This window comes from Mesoplodon mirus (genome assembly GCF_964341445.2).
Source record: "Mesoplodon mirus genome assembly, chromosome: 17".
NCBI lineage: Eukaryota > Metazoa > Chordata > Mammalia > Artiodactyla > Ziphiidae > Mesoplodon > Mesoplodon mirus.
Window position 1 is genome coordinate 60,362,540 of NC_138993.1, and position 15,044 is coordinate 60,377,583.

Below are 15,044 nucleotides of genomic sequence, written 5' to 3' on the forward strand. Positions count from 1 at the left end.
TCTATTAGATTCCTTTTCTTAAAACATGTAGTAATTTTAAACCAAATGTGATCATGTATTTGTTCTAACAGAGCTTTTGGAAGAGTGCAAACTGCTAAGGCCAATAAAGCTGAGATTTTAAACTTTTGCATTTCAATTGCATAATCAAAACCTGATGATAGCACATCACACACTCCAAGAACGCCATGGGCACTGCACAGCAAATGAAAATTAGTTCTAAAAGCCTTTTCATTCTCTGTGGCAGAGGACGCTCCTCTCCTGGCTGTATATGAAAGAGGATCAGACACAAAATGGAAAAAAAAATATTATGCCTGTGAGTGAAAGCAAAACCCAAAGAAAACGGAGAGCTTTGGGGGCTGAACTAGAAGAGTGAGCAGCTGTAATTAGCTCCAATGCTGTATGAGAATAAAAAACAAAACCACTTTAAAAAATATAAACAGGCAGAATGCCAGCTGAGATAGTGCCTAGTGCTATAGCAAACCTTGGTAAATAGTGAGCAATATGAAAGTAAATAGAGCTTGCAGACAAAAGTTTGACATCAATTCCTTTGGCTACATTTTTCATAAATTACCATCTGTAATAAAAGTCATTCTGCCATATTGCTTTTTAGATAAGACAACATTTAATACCAAAGGTTGTTTTAAATAGAGGCAGAATACCGTCACATATCCTCCACTAAACAGACACATAAGGCAATTTTAATTACCTTCTGTTTGGGGAAGAGTGAAATTTCCTGTGTTTATAGATATATTCATTTTAAGAAAGTAGTGCAAGGTTAATCAAGGTAGTGAAAGGGCCTTCTCTCCAGCACTCAGCATTGATTTCTGTCCTGCTTGAAACATGGTTTCCTTATTCGTGGTTTCCTTATTCATTCATATTCCTTATTAAGCAAACTGACCTTGCAAAGAGTATTGAATTAAATCAAAACTTGCCTATGCTTTTTTTCTTTTTTTCTTTTGCGGTACGTGGGCCTCTCACTGTTGTAGCCTCTCCCGTTGCGGAGCACAGGCTCAGTGGCCATGGCTCACGGGCCCAGCCGCTCCACGGCATGTGGGATCCTCCCGGACCCGGGCACGAACCCGTGCCCCCTGCATCGGCAGGCGGACTCTCAACCACTGTGCCACCAGGGAAGCTCCTATGCATTTCTTATTTGAGCATGCTGAAGGCTATGACCTTGAATTATTATTAACCATGAATTATTGTAGAAGGCTATGACCTTGAATTATTATTAACCATGAATTATTATTAACCATGAATTATTCATATTTGTTCATTCCACTGAGTTTAGATGAAAATATGCTCAAGCCATGTCAGTAGGAGGCACATGTGTGTTGTGTTAATATGGTCCTTAATACATTTTAGGCAACCAAGTCCTTAAAATAAAATAACTTGATCTTCTTCCTGATCTGTTTAAGACAGACATAGAGAAAAAGATACCTTGGGACTGGCACTCTATTTCCTTGTATTTCCTCAGTTTTATCTTTCTACCCACAGCTTCTACAAAATTTTAAAATTTTGCAGAAAGGGCTAATTCTTCTCCTGTATAAACCACATGAATAGAGTCATACATTCTAAGGAGTGTGTTCTATAAGAAAGGGCAAGGCCAAGAAATGACTCCATTCTCCAATGGCATTTTGCAGTTTTTCAGTAATTCTTGAAATAAGCCTGTGGCCATGCTTGAGTCTGATGCAAAGATGGAACACTGGTAAATAAAAGAAGGAAAAGCATCCCCGGGGCTTCCCTGGAGGCACAGTGATTAAGAATCTGCCTGCCAATGCAGGGGACATGGGTTCGAGACCTGGTCCAGGAAGATCCCGCATGCCGCGGAGCAGCTAAGCCCGTGCTGTACAACTACTGGGCCTGCACCCTAGAGCCTGCGAGCCACAACTACTGAGCCCACGTGCCTAGAGCCCGTGTTCCGCAACAAGCGAAGCCACCACAGTGAGAAGCCTGTGCACCACAGCGAAGAGTAGCCCCTGCTAGCCACAACTAGAGAAAGCCCGCTTGCAGCAGTGAAGACCCAACACAGCCAAAAATAAATGATAAAAAAGCACCCCCTTTTAAGTTGGGGACTATGAATCCCTTAGATATCCCCATTCTTTCTTATTTTTCTTCTTTAACTCATCACCATTTGATATACATTTGTTTCCTTGTTAGAATATAAGAAGCCTGAGAGAATTTGTTTTGTCCACTGCTATATCCCCAACCCCTAAAGCTCACTGGAGGTGCTCCACAAATATGTTGTGAATGATTGAATGGAGAGAAACCAAAACTGATAACCTGTCAGGCCTGAATTATGCATGTACTCCCCCTTACTCTTCACTTTCTGAAACCTGCACCTTTAGAATCCTACAGGTACCTAACCGTACATTAGAATGGCTGGCTGCCAGTCCTTACTTTGTCCATCTTTCTGTTGTACCTTAGAAAACTACCAACTTTTCTTTTTAAGACTTTTTTTAGATTCAGTAATACTCTATCTCATTTAGTCCTTTTAATTTTTTGAAAACTCATTCCCTTGTCCTATACTGGATTCTTTATGGGATTAATTGTGGGCATGCCCTAATCATAGCCTTTGCTATATGACTCTTCTCATCTTGTATGGAGTCCATAAGAAGCCTGCCCACCCTCTTGGCTTCAACTTTCATAGCTGTACTGATGACTACAAATCTTTTCCTTCAGCAATGATGTAGCTCTAAAATTTCTTTCCTTATAAGAAACAATATGGTAGGATTTTCCATTTGTATTGCCCTTTCCAGTTCTCTCTCCAGACCTGTGTATTTTTATTCATGGAGTCATTACTTTTCTTTGTATTGTTCCTAAGACCAACAATATCTAATCACTCTCCATATTTTATTCATTTTATACAAATAGATCTAATTAAAAATCCCTTGCCCCCAGTCCCCTTATCTTGAGATGTGTGCCTAGACACTTAACAGCATCTTTATGGCCTTCTTGCTTCACTGCTCTCCTCTGCAATCTTTCTAGAACTATCAGAGCACTGCTTCAATCATACATCTCCCTCGCTTATTGTGAAGGACTTGTGATATCGATGGTTATTAGAGTCTACATTCCTGGCACAGGTTTCAATGCCCATTACAAACAGAGTCCCAACCTCCCCTAACACTTTTTCTCATAACTGTCTTTCATGAATTGTCATCTGTAGCCTACCAAGTCAGCTCAATTGTGTTTTCCTATTTACATGTTTACTAATACTCCTCTGTGGAAAAGTTTCCCACTCATTTACATCTATGCAAATCTTACTCATTCTTCAAGAGGCAGTTCAAATATAATTGCCTTCATGACCTCCATTAAAGGTCTCCTGACTAACAGAGCTGGAAATACTCTGCTTTCTGAGTGCCTTAGCACGATTTTATTACTCACTGAAAGTCTGTAATTTACTATTTGGAATGTGCTCCATCCTTTCCTGAGTGTCTGCTTTCTTTCTCCTACTAGGTTAAAATTCCTTGAAAGCAGATCCTGTGCATTCCTTACATGTTTATTTCACTCAGTGCCTTGCACGTAGTGGGTACATGTTCAATTAATATAAAATATTTTTATTAAGTTGAAATAAAAAGTCTATTTTCATGTTTAATTCGATGATAGATTATAATTGAGTTATTCACTTAGTATTTAGGCATCAAAAATGAGTTGTATACCTTTACATAGGAAACCAAGACTCCAACCTCTAAGACAGTCAATCAATCCAGAGGAAAAAAATTACATAACTTCTTATTCTTTTGTCATATGCATCATCATATGATTCCCATTCCAGTTCTTTGCTCTTTGGCAATTTTTAAAAGTCAGATTTCTGAGCAGTTGCTCAAGAAGTTATATCTAGGGCTTTCAATTTTGTAACATTCCAGATGGAACTGAACTATTATTAACTTCTAGGATTTTAAAAATTATTCATACACTTAATTTTTTTCTAAATTAATTGCTTTTTTAATTGCCTGGTATAACTTAATGACATTTACCGTATAAAAAGAATATCATCCCCTATAAATCATCTCTGCTGGGGCAAAGTTACCCAGTATAAATGGAAGCATCTAGGAGCAAGGCAGATGATCTATAGAAGGTGATGCCTTCGAGGCCTATCCTAATCCCAAGCAGGAACTTAAATAATGACTCAGGCAGAAAAACTGGATTTCATTTATCTTTTCCAGCTGTCAAGGCTGAATTTTCAACATGTTTAGCTCAGTCAAATTTTCCTCCACTAGCATAAGAAATCTAAAAGCTGTAGTTTCCTTCATATAAATAGGAGGTCTCTTGCTATGCACCTTCTCTCATCAAAATATCACCTACAAGGAAAGAAAGGTCATAGAATTTTATCTACATGTAACTTTGAGCAAACAAGTGCCTTCTATAAGATGATAGATTATTGATTTTTGGAAGAGGAGTTAATATATTTTACAAAGTTTTAGTGCATATAATATACAGAAAAATTAGAAAAAAATTTAATATTATACAAACATGTTACTCTCTAAATGTAATATGCAAAATTGTACTAATATTCTAGATTGCATATGAAAATTAAACATTTGACAAAAATCTCCAATAATTTCAAGATCCAGTAAACAAGCATTTAATTAGCTCTTACTATTCACCCCTCCATTTACTCCCTGCCTTACGCCCACCTCTCCCTTTGTGTTAGTGGCTGCATTACAAGTTGGCACTGTCACAGGTATTCCTTTGTGTCTGGCAATGGTCTGACTTCACATTCTCTTTTATTTCACTTCAACACATTTGTTTGTGTTTCTTTCATCCATCAGATGACAAATATCTCAAGAACTGCAACTGCGTCTTATTTGTCTTTGAACTTCAACACCTAGAAATATTAAAATATGGTTAGTGTCAAGCATAAGATTGCTAAATTGAACCGAGTAAGTTTTAGAGGGAAAGAGAGCAATCCTGTCCCAGAACTTCCCAAGAATCTGTATTCTACAGTTTGCTCCTGACTTCTTAAGCAAATCGTTGATTCAGCAATTCCACTTCTTCTGCCAGCTCCAGATCATTACTCTGCTTCCACCATTATCCATTAAGTTAACAGCATAACTGAATTCCATTGTTAATGGCACAGAGAAAGGTTGGGGCTTATCACCTGTTTTCCCTTAAAGGCTCTAATTATCTATATCCACTTTTACCTTAGAATAACAATAAACCTTCCATTATTACCAAACCTAGGGTATCAAGGTCTTTCCCAGATTTTTCAACAATAAATATTGGCCCATATCAAACATGATATATAGGCACGAAGAAATCCCATGATTTGAAGAAAAAAATGAGAATATTTTATTTAAAATCCATTGTGTACTCTGCTCTGTGCTACACGTATCATCTATAATGTGGTGAAACCAGAGCCAGTACACCACATAAGAATCTATAATTATGTAAGGATCTGTAATTATGTTTCAGCAATGTGACTTCAGAATGTAAACAGACTTTCTACATAAAACTTATACTTTAGGGCCTCCCTGGTGGCGCAGTGGTTGAGAGTCTGCCTGCCGATGCAGGGGATACGGGTTCGTGCCCCGGTCTGGGAGGATCCCATATGCCGCGGAGTGGCTGGGCCTGTGAGCCATGGCCGCTGAGCCTGCGCGTCCGGAGCCTGTGCTCTGCAACGGGAGAGGCCACAGCAGTGAGAGGCCCGCGTACCACAAAAAAAAAAAAAAAAAAAAAAAAAAAATATACTTTAAAAAGAATATTTCATAATGTTAAAACAGTTAATTCAGCAGGCAGATGTCACAACTCTAAATTTGTATAAATTTAATCACATGGGCTAAAAATAAATGAAGCAAAAGATGGACAGAGACTGTATTAATAGATACATCTACATATGTACTTAGAAACTTTAACATATGTCTCTTAGGCTGATAGAACACATCACATGCGCACACACACAAAAACAAACAGAAAAATATGAATTTGAACAGCACACGTAAAAAAAATCAATAATATAATCAATAATAAAATAACTTTAAAAAGCTCAAATATTTGGTAATTAAGTAACATATTTCTAAATAACCCAAAATGAAAATTAGAAAATATTTTTAACTTTAATGGTAATGAAAATAAAACACATTAAAAGATTTGGAATATAGATAAAATACTGCTTAGAACAAAATTTAAAATAATAGAAAAATATAACAGAGAAATTCAGCAAAGCCAAAAGTTGGTGTTTTAAAATGACTAATACAACTGATAAACTCCTACTAATACCAATTATGAAAAATGAGAGAGTACTCACTGTCAACAACAGAAATAAAAAGAGGACACACTACAAATCCTATAGAAATTTAAAAGATAACAGAAGTTTATTGCAAACAAATTCAGGACAATACGTGTGAAAAATATAAGATGTACAAATTTCTCAAAAACACAAATTTAAAAACTAACACAAGAAAAAAATATTTTTTCAATATATTTAATTAGAAATCTTCTCATGAAAATCTCCTTCCAAAAAGATAACATCTTTTATCAAATCAAACCCTCCCCCCATACCAAAACATGACATGGATTTTATAATAGAAAATTACATGCCAAACTCTTGCATGACTGTAGAAGCAAAAATCCTGTCCAAGATTATAGTAAACTGAATCTGTCAGAATGGAAAGCACTGATGCTGCGAGACACAGTAGCGTTTATTTTATGAATGGAAATTTGGTTTAATATTTGAAAATCAATCAATGCAATTAACTATATTAATAGAAAAAAAGAAAAATAATATCACAACAGATGCAGGAAAAAGTATTTGGTAAAATTCAAAATTGATTCATAAAAATGTTATTGTCTTACAGTACAGTAATATAATAGAACTTCCTAATTCTGATAATGGGTATCCTCTTCCCCTCAAAAAAGCAAAAATAATTGCCATAGCCATAGCAGTGAATGCAGTCCTTGGATGGATTGTTATTATTAATATTATTTTTTAACATCTATATTGGAGTATAATTGTTTACATTGTTGTGTTAGTTGCTGCTGTATAACAGAGTGAATCAGCTATACATATACATATATCCCCATATCTCCTCCCTCTTGATCTCCCTCCCAGCCTCCCTATCCCACCAGTCTAGGTGGTCACAAAGCACCGAGCTGATCTCCCTGTGCAATGTGGCTGTTTCCCACTAGCTATCTGTTTTACATTTGGTAGTGTATATATGTCCATGCCACTCACTCACTTCATCCCAGCTTACCCTTCCCCCTCCGCCTGCCCTCAAGTCCATTCTCTAGTAGGTCTGCGTCTTTATTCCTGTCCTGTCCCCAGGTTCATCAGAACCATTTTGTTTTTTAGATTCCATATATATGTGTTAGTATACGGTACTTGTTTTTCTCTTTCTGACTTACTTCACTCTATATGACAGACTCTAGGTCCATCCACCTTGCTACAAATAACTCAGTTTTGTTTCCTTTTATGGCTGAGTAATATTCCACTGTATGTATGTGCCACATCTTCTTTATCCATTCATCTGTCAATAGACATTTAGGTTGCTTCCATGTCTTGGCTATTATAAATAGTGTGGCAATGAACGTTGTGGTACCTGACTCTTTTTGAATTATGGTTTTCTCAGGATATATACCCAGTAGTGGGATTGCTGACTCATATGGTAGTTCTATGTTTAGTTTTTTAAGGACCCTCCATACTGTTCTCCATAGTGGCTGTATCAATTTACATTCCCACCAACAGTGCAAGAGGGTTCCCTTTTCTCCAGACCCTCTCCAGCATTTATTGTTTGTAGATTTTTTGATGATAGCCATTCTGACTGGTGTGAGGTGATACCTCATTGCAGTTTTGATTTGCATTTCTCTAATGATTAGTGATGTTGAGCATCCTTTCATGTGTTGGTTGGAAATCTGTATATTTTCTTTGGAGAAATGTCTATTTAGGTCTTCTGCCCATTTTTGGATTGGGTTGTTTGTTTTTTTGATATTGAGCTGCATGAGTTGCTTGTATATTTTGGAGATTAATCATTTGTCAGTTGCTTCATTTGCAAATATTTTCTCCCATTCGGAGGGTTGTCTTTTCATCTTGTTTATGGCTTCCTTTGTTGTGCAAAAGCTTTTAAGTTTCATTAGGTCCCATTTGTTTATTTTTGTTTTTATTTCCATTTCTCTAGGAGGTTGGTCAAAACAGATCTTGCTGTGATTTATGTCATAGAGTGTTCTGCCTATGTTTTCCTCTAAGAGTTTGATAGTTTCTGGCCTTACATTTAGGTCTCTAATCCATTTTGAGTTTAATTTTGTGTATGGTGTTAGGGAGTGTTCTAATTTCATTCTTTTACATGTGGGGGGTCTGTTAATATTTTCTGTTTCTTCTGGTTCAGTCTTGGAAGGTTGTGCTTTTCTAAGAATTTGTCCATTTCTTGCAGCTGTCCATTTTATTGGCCTGTAGTTGCTTGTAGTAGTCTCTCATGATCCTTTGTATTTCTGCAGTGTCAGTTGTTACTTCTCATTTTTCATTTCTAATTCTGTTGATTTGAGTCTTCCTTTTTTTCTTTTTTTTTTTTTTTAGATTTTATTTATTTATTTATTTATTTATGGCTGTGTTGGGTCTTCGTTTCTGTGCGAGGGCTTTCTCTAGTTGCGGCGAGTGGGGGCCACTCCTCATCACGGTGCGCAGGCCTCTCACTATCACGGCCTTTCCTGTTGCGGAGCACAGGCTCCAGACGCGCAGGCTCAGTAATTGTGGCTCACGGGCCTAGCCGCTCCACGGCATGTGGGATCTTCCCAGACCAGGGCTTGAACCCGTGTCCCCTGCATTGGCAGTCAGACTCCCAACCACTGCGCCACCAGGGAAGCCCTTCCTTTTTTTCTTGATGAGTCTGGCTAATGGTTTATCAATATTTTTTATCTTCTCAAAGAACCAGCTTTTAGTTTTATTGATCTTTACTATCATTTTCTTCATTTCTTTTTCATTTATTTCTGATCTGATCTTTATGAGTTCTTCTGCTAAATTTGGGGGGGGGTTGTTCTTCTTTCTCTAATTGCTTTATGTGTAATGTTAGGTTGTTTATATGAGATTTTTCTTGTTTCTTGAGGTACGATTGTATTACTATAAATTTCCCTCTTAGAACTGCTTTTGCTGCATCCCATAGGATTTGGGTTGTCATGTTTTCATTGTCATTTTGTTTCTAGGTATTTTTTTTATTTCCTCTTTGATTTCTTCAGTGATCTCTTGGTTATTTAGTAGTGTATCCTTTAGCCTCCATATGTTTGTATTTTTTACAGTTTTTTTTTCATGTAATTGATATCTAGTCTCATAGCGTTGTGGTTGGAAAAGATACTTGATACAATTTCAATTTTCTTAAATTTACCAAGGCTTGATTTGTGACCCAAGATACAATCTATCCTGGAGACTGTTCCATGATCACTTGAGAAGAAAGTGTATTCTGTTGTTTTTGGATGGAATGTCCTATAAATATCAGTTAGGTCCATCGTGTTTAATGTGTCATTAAAAGCTTGTGTTTCCTTATTTATTTAATTTTGGTTGATCTGTCCATTGGTGAAAGTGGGGTGTTAAAGTCCCCTACTATTATTGTGTTACTATCGATTTCCCCTTTTATGGCTGTTAGCATTTGCCTTATGTATTGAGGTCCTCCTATGTTGGGTGCATAAATATTTATAATTGTTATATCTTCCTCTTGGATTGATCCCTTTATCATTATGTAGTGTCCTTCTTTGTCTCTTGTAATAGTCTTTATGTTAAAGTGCATTTTGTCTGATATGAGAATTGCTACTCCAGCTTTCTTTTGATTTCCATTTGCATGGAATACCTTTTTCCATCCCCTCACTTTCAGTCTGTATGTGTCCCTCGATCTGAAGAGGGTCCCTTGTAGACAGCATATATATGGTCTTGTTTTTTTTATCCATTCAGCCAGCCTATGTCTTTTTGTTGGAGCATTTAATCCATTTACATCTAAGGTACTCATTGATATGTACTTTCTTAATTGTTTTGGGTTTTCTTAATTGTTTTGGGTTTGTTATTGTAGGTCTTTTCCTTCTCTTGTCTTTCCTTCCTAGAGAAGTTCCTTTAGCATTTGGTGTAAAGCTGGTTTGGTGGTTCTGAATTCTCTTAGCTCTTGCTTGTCTTTAAAGGTTTTAATTTTTCCATCAAATCTGAATGAGATCCTTGCTGGGTAGAGTAATCTTGGTTGTAGGTTTTTCCCTTTCATCACTTGAAATATGTCCTGCCACTTTCTTCTGGCTTGCAGAGTTTCTGCTGAAGGATCACCTGTTAACCTTATGGGGATTCCCTTGTATGTCATTTGTTGCTTTTCCCTTGCTGCTTTAATATTTTTTCTTTGTATATAATATTTGATAGTTTGATTAATATGTGTCTTGACATGTTTCTCCTTGGATTTATCCTATATAGGACTCGCTGTGTTTCCCGGACTTGATTGACTATTTCCTTTCCCATGTTAGGGAAGTTTTCAACTATAATCCCTTCAAATATTTTCTCAGTCCCTTTCTTTTTCTCTTCTTCTTCTGGGACCTCTATAATTCGAATGTTGCTGTTTTTAATGTTGTCCCAGACATCTCTGAGATTGTCCTCAATTCTTTTCATTCTTTTATCTTTATTCTGCTCTGCAGTAGTTATATCCACTATTTTATCTTCCAGGTCACCTATCTGTTCTTCTGCCTCAGTTATTCTGCTATTGAGTCCTTCTACAGAATTTCATTTATTGCATTGTTCATCATTGTTTGTTTGCTCTTTACTTCTTCTAGGTCCTTGTTAAACATTTCTTGTATTTTATCCATTCTATTTCCAAGATTTTGCATCATCTTTACTATCATTACTCTGAATTCTTTTTCAGATAGACTGCCTATTTCCTCTTCATTTGTTTGGTCTGGTGAGTTATTATCTTGCTCCTTTTCTGCTACATATTTCTCTGTCTTCTCATTTTGCTTAACTTACTGTGTTTGGGGTCTGCTTTTCACTGGCTGCAAGTTGGTAGTTCCTGTTGTTTTTGGTGTCTGCCCCCAATGGATAAGGTTGATTCAGTGGGTTGTGTAGGCTCCCTGGTAGAGGGGACTGGTGCCTGTGTTCTGGTGAATGAGGCTGGATCTTGTCTTTCTGGTGGGCAGGACCATGCCCGGTGGTGTGTTTTGGTGTGTCTGTGAACTTAGTATGAGTTTAGGCAGCCTCTCTGTTAATGGGTGGGGTTCCTGTCTTGCTATTTGTTTGGCATGGGGTGTCTAGCACTGGAGCATGCTAGTCGTTTAGTGGAGCTGGGTCTTAGCGTTGAGATGGAGATCTCTTGCCGATTGATATTACGTGAGGCCAGGAGGCCTCTGGTGGTCCAATGCCCTGAACTCAGCTCTCCCACTTCAGAGGCTCAGGTCTGACACCTGGTCAGAGCACGAAGACCCTGTCAGCCACACGGCTCTGTTTTGAAGAGCCAGACGTTCAGGGGCATAATTTATTGACACTGATAGGTATGAACTGATTTGGGCACAATTCATCTTCCCTAACTCCACCGAGTTCCCTTCAGACTCTCCTCATGTGCACAAGAGCAAATGCTTTACTCCGAGACATCAGAACAAATGAGTGGATGTTGATGAGTTTGCTGCCTCCAAACTCTGGAACTGCACACTCCAGAAGCCCTCCTTTGGACGTGCTGCCTCTCCCTTTCTGAGCAGGTCCTAACGTTTTAGGAATAACCCTTTGAAGAGCTAATTTATTGGGATACCAGCCTCAGGGCAGCCAGGCCAGGGCTCTCAAACTTGTCCGCTGTCTCTCCCTTCACCCTGTGTTTTCTACACCCCAGGCCTCCAATCACAGCAGCAAATGCTCCAGACAAACCCCACTTTTGCAATCTGGATTGTTATTATTAAGATGTTCAGTACAAGACATATTTAGACTTAGATATTTTGCTAAATAATTTATATAAAAATGTATAAAGTACTACAAATAGAGCAAGGATGATATTCTGTTTCCATGAAAACAAGTTATATACATGTTATAAAATTCTATATCATTGCATTTTTAAAGATATTTTCATAATAGTCTGTTTTCTGAAAAAGTTGTATAAAAGTCTAAAAAGCTTTAAGGTATTTACTTTAGAAAAGAATGAGTTATTAACACTCCTTTATTTTACTCTACAAATAATGTGTTTATTTTTCCACATTTCCTATTATTTTAATGGTTTAAAAATAAACATTACACTGTTTGGTATATTTCCTCTTTTCTGCAACTTGTATTGAATTTCAATTACTTTCATATAAATACTTCTAGTTCTTTGAAAGACTAGCTAAATTAAACTAACATTTATACCACTTTAAAAACTTATTCATCACTATAATATTGTGTGATATTATATTATAAAGTCCTTAGAAACTTAAATTTCCCATCCATTACTGATTCAAGTTTTGCTTAAATAAGGCTACAGACTCACTAAAATAAAGAAATTGAAAACATATTCCATTAAGAACCAATTTTACCCTCAATTGGGTTACCCAAACCCAAATGACTTTTCAGAGCCTCCTACAGAAAGTATATGCCTCCTTGCCACAGTGGTATTGGGTTTGATTTATTCAAATTGTCTCAACATCATTTATTCATTTATCATTTTTTTTCATTGATTGAAAGTATTGACTTTATATTATAGTCTTCCACTAAACTATTTAATAACTTAATAATTACTAAATAATTAATAATTTAATATTTGTTGGGAAAATAAGTGAATGAATGAATCATATACAAAATTCTGACGTACTCTTATGTTTGCAACTGATCTTTTTAGTCTCTTCTATGATTCACTAGCTATGTACTAAATACTTATTTTGACATAAATCCAAAAAAAGATAAATAAATCTTTCTGTTTTCAGAGAGATTATAATTTACTTGCTCATTACAACTAATACTCCAAGGAAATGTTTCAAATTTATAGACATTGCTGAGTTTAATCCATGGCAATTTATTTATGAATAAATAAACAAATAACCAATATAGCTACTGCCTTTTTGGGAATAGGTGTTTGCCTTCTTGGAAAACCTGTACACACTTTGGATACCTTATTATTGGCTGGGTTTAAAGTAAAATAATGATCCTCCTTTGAATGTACTATAACAACACAAATACCAAGAAAAAGACATAGACAGCCAGAGGTGAGAGTATGAAGATGCAATGTGCTTCTTCACTAAAGAATAAAGTGCAGGGTCAAGTACTGATCTTCTCTGAGTGGAATCCTTACCAGGCATGCAACTAAAGGCTGGGCAGAAGTTAGAGAGGAAATCAATATTTCACCACTATTTTTAGAGTGTAAAATTATAAGACACAGAAGGCTCTGACAGAGAGCAAGTGAATGGTGCACAGTGTGTGTGTCTGAAATGTTTAAAAATACTCCACTTGACAAAGTAGTAGAAGAGGTTATTCAGAGTACCCAGCTTTGATAACTGTTTTTAACTTGTCTTTCCTCAGATTTGAACACAGAGACAAAATGTTATGTCCTGTGTGGACACTATCTACTGAAAATTATGGGCTTGCCTGGATCCATTTTTTAAAAATAATTTTTAATTACCTGTAATGTCTGTTACCTATAAACTAATTAGAAAAATGCTAACTGGTTCAAAGAAAAAGTTGTCCATTATTCAAATAACCAGAAATAATCACAGGTAGTATAATGGGTACATGGATTCATTCAAGTGTGTCACTTCACAAAACATACTGAGAGTCTCAACTCACTTTACTTATTTCATAAATGGAATTTTAGACTGTGATTTTAATGGCATTATAATATTTTAATACATGGGGGTGCTATAACTTATTTCAGTAATTCCCAACAATTCCGTGGGATATTGAGAAGATATCCAGTGTGGTGCTTTTATAAGCCACGCTGTGAGGAATGTCCTTGTGGTAACTTTTTAAAGTTTATTATATTCTTAAGTTCTAATCAAGATGAAATGCTGGGAGTAAAAGCCCTGATATCTAAGGTCAAATTATCATCAGAGAAGTTAAAACAATGTTTTCCCGTCTGCACCAGGAATTACCATTGTATTATTAATTTGCATATTTTACTACCTAGGCTGAAAATGTGTATGTTGCTGTTCATGCTTTTGTAAATTGTCTATCTCTGGAGATAGATTATGTCTTGTTCCCACATATTTGCTCTTCTTCTCTGCATGTGGGTTATACCCTCTCACACCTAATGCTGTATAATTTTTCAGGGCCTCCTGCAGAATGTATATGCATCCCTGCCTCCTTGGCATTGAGATTGGTTTATCCACTGTACATTGTATATATGTTTAATTTTCTATATATTATGAGGTTTTGACATCTTAAAAAACCTTTCTGGCTGGGAAAAGACTGCCCCTCCTGGGGCTAGTTAATTTTTTTTTGGAGGTGGGGGAGGCTTAAACAATAAACATTGCTCTGGGAAACTTTATTCTGAAATACTGCCCTCTCTACATTGGTGTATATCAGGCAGGATATGTTAGGGCATGCTAATGATTCCAAAATCTGGGCACCTCATAATAAGTACGTATGTATGTATTTAATCTCACAGTGCACGTCCTGTACATGTTGTCTAGAGGTTTTGCTCCATGTCTTCTCTCTCTGGAATCCAGGCTGATGGAGTAACCATTGTCTGAGAAAAAGGAGAAGGAAAGAGATAAAGGATAAATCACACAGTGGCTCTTACATATTTCACCCAGAAACAGCACATTATCTCCACTAGTATTTCATGGACCAAAAACAATGCATGTGACCACAACTAACTCTAAGGGGAAATGAAGTACAATCCTGTACGGGACTGGAAGAAACATCTTCAATATTTGTGGAACAACTCTAATGAGCACTACTTGTGACAGTATCTGAATACTAGACTTCCTAGTCAGGGGCTAGATGGAGAACGCAGGGATCCTGGTATAGAAAGAGGAATAAAATGCGTGAGAGAAAAGGCAAGAAAGATTCTTAGGAACCTGTAACTAACCACTGAGTCCTCTCTGACAGCACCTCACCTCTAGCTTAACCACAATTCCTGTGAGTGATTTCTAGAAATGCTCTCAGGACTTATGTGTACTAATTTGTTAGGTTTTGTTTGTTTGCTTTT

At 36.7% G+C, this 15,044-nt stretch overlaps 1 long non-coding RNA gene across 1 annotated transcript in view; it reads right to left on the reverse strand.

Moving 5' to 3' along the window:
* Positions 1 to 4,481: 4,481 nt before the first annotated feature.
* The window catches only part of LOC309792547, a 130,566-nt gene continuing 120,003 nt past the window's right edge, over positions 4,482 to 15,044 (reverse strand). Inside the window, exons 4-5 of the long non-coding RNA XR_014291732.1 lie at positions 14,497 to 14,579; positions 4,482 to 4,825 (exon numbers count right to left, since the gene is read on the reverse strand). This is a non-coding gene — a long non-coding RNA (uncharacterized lncRNA). The remainder of the gene's footprint in view (positions 4,826 to 14,496; positions 14,580 to 15,044) is intronic.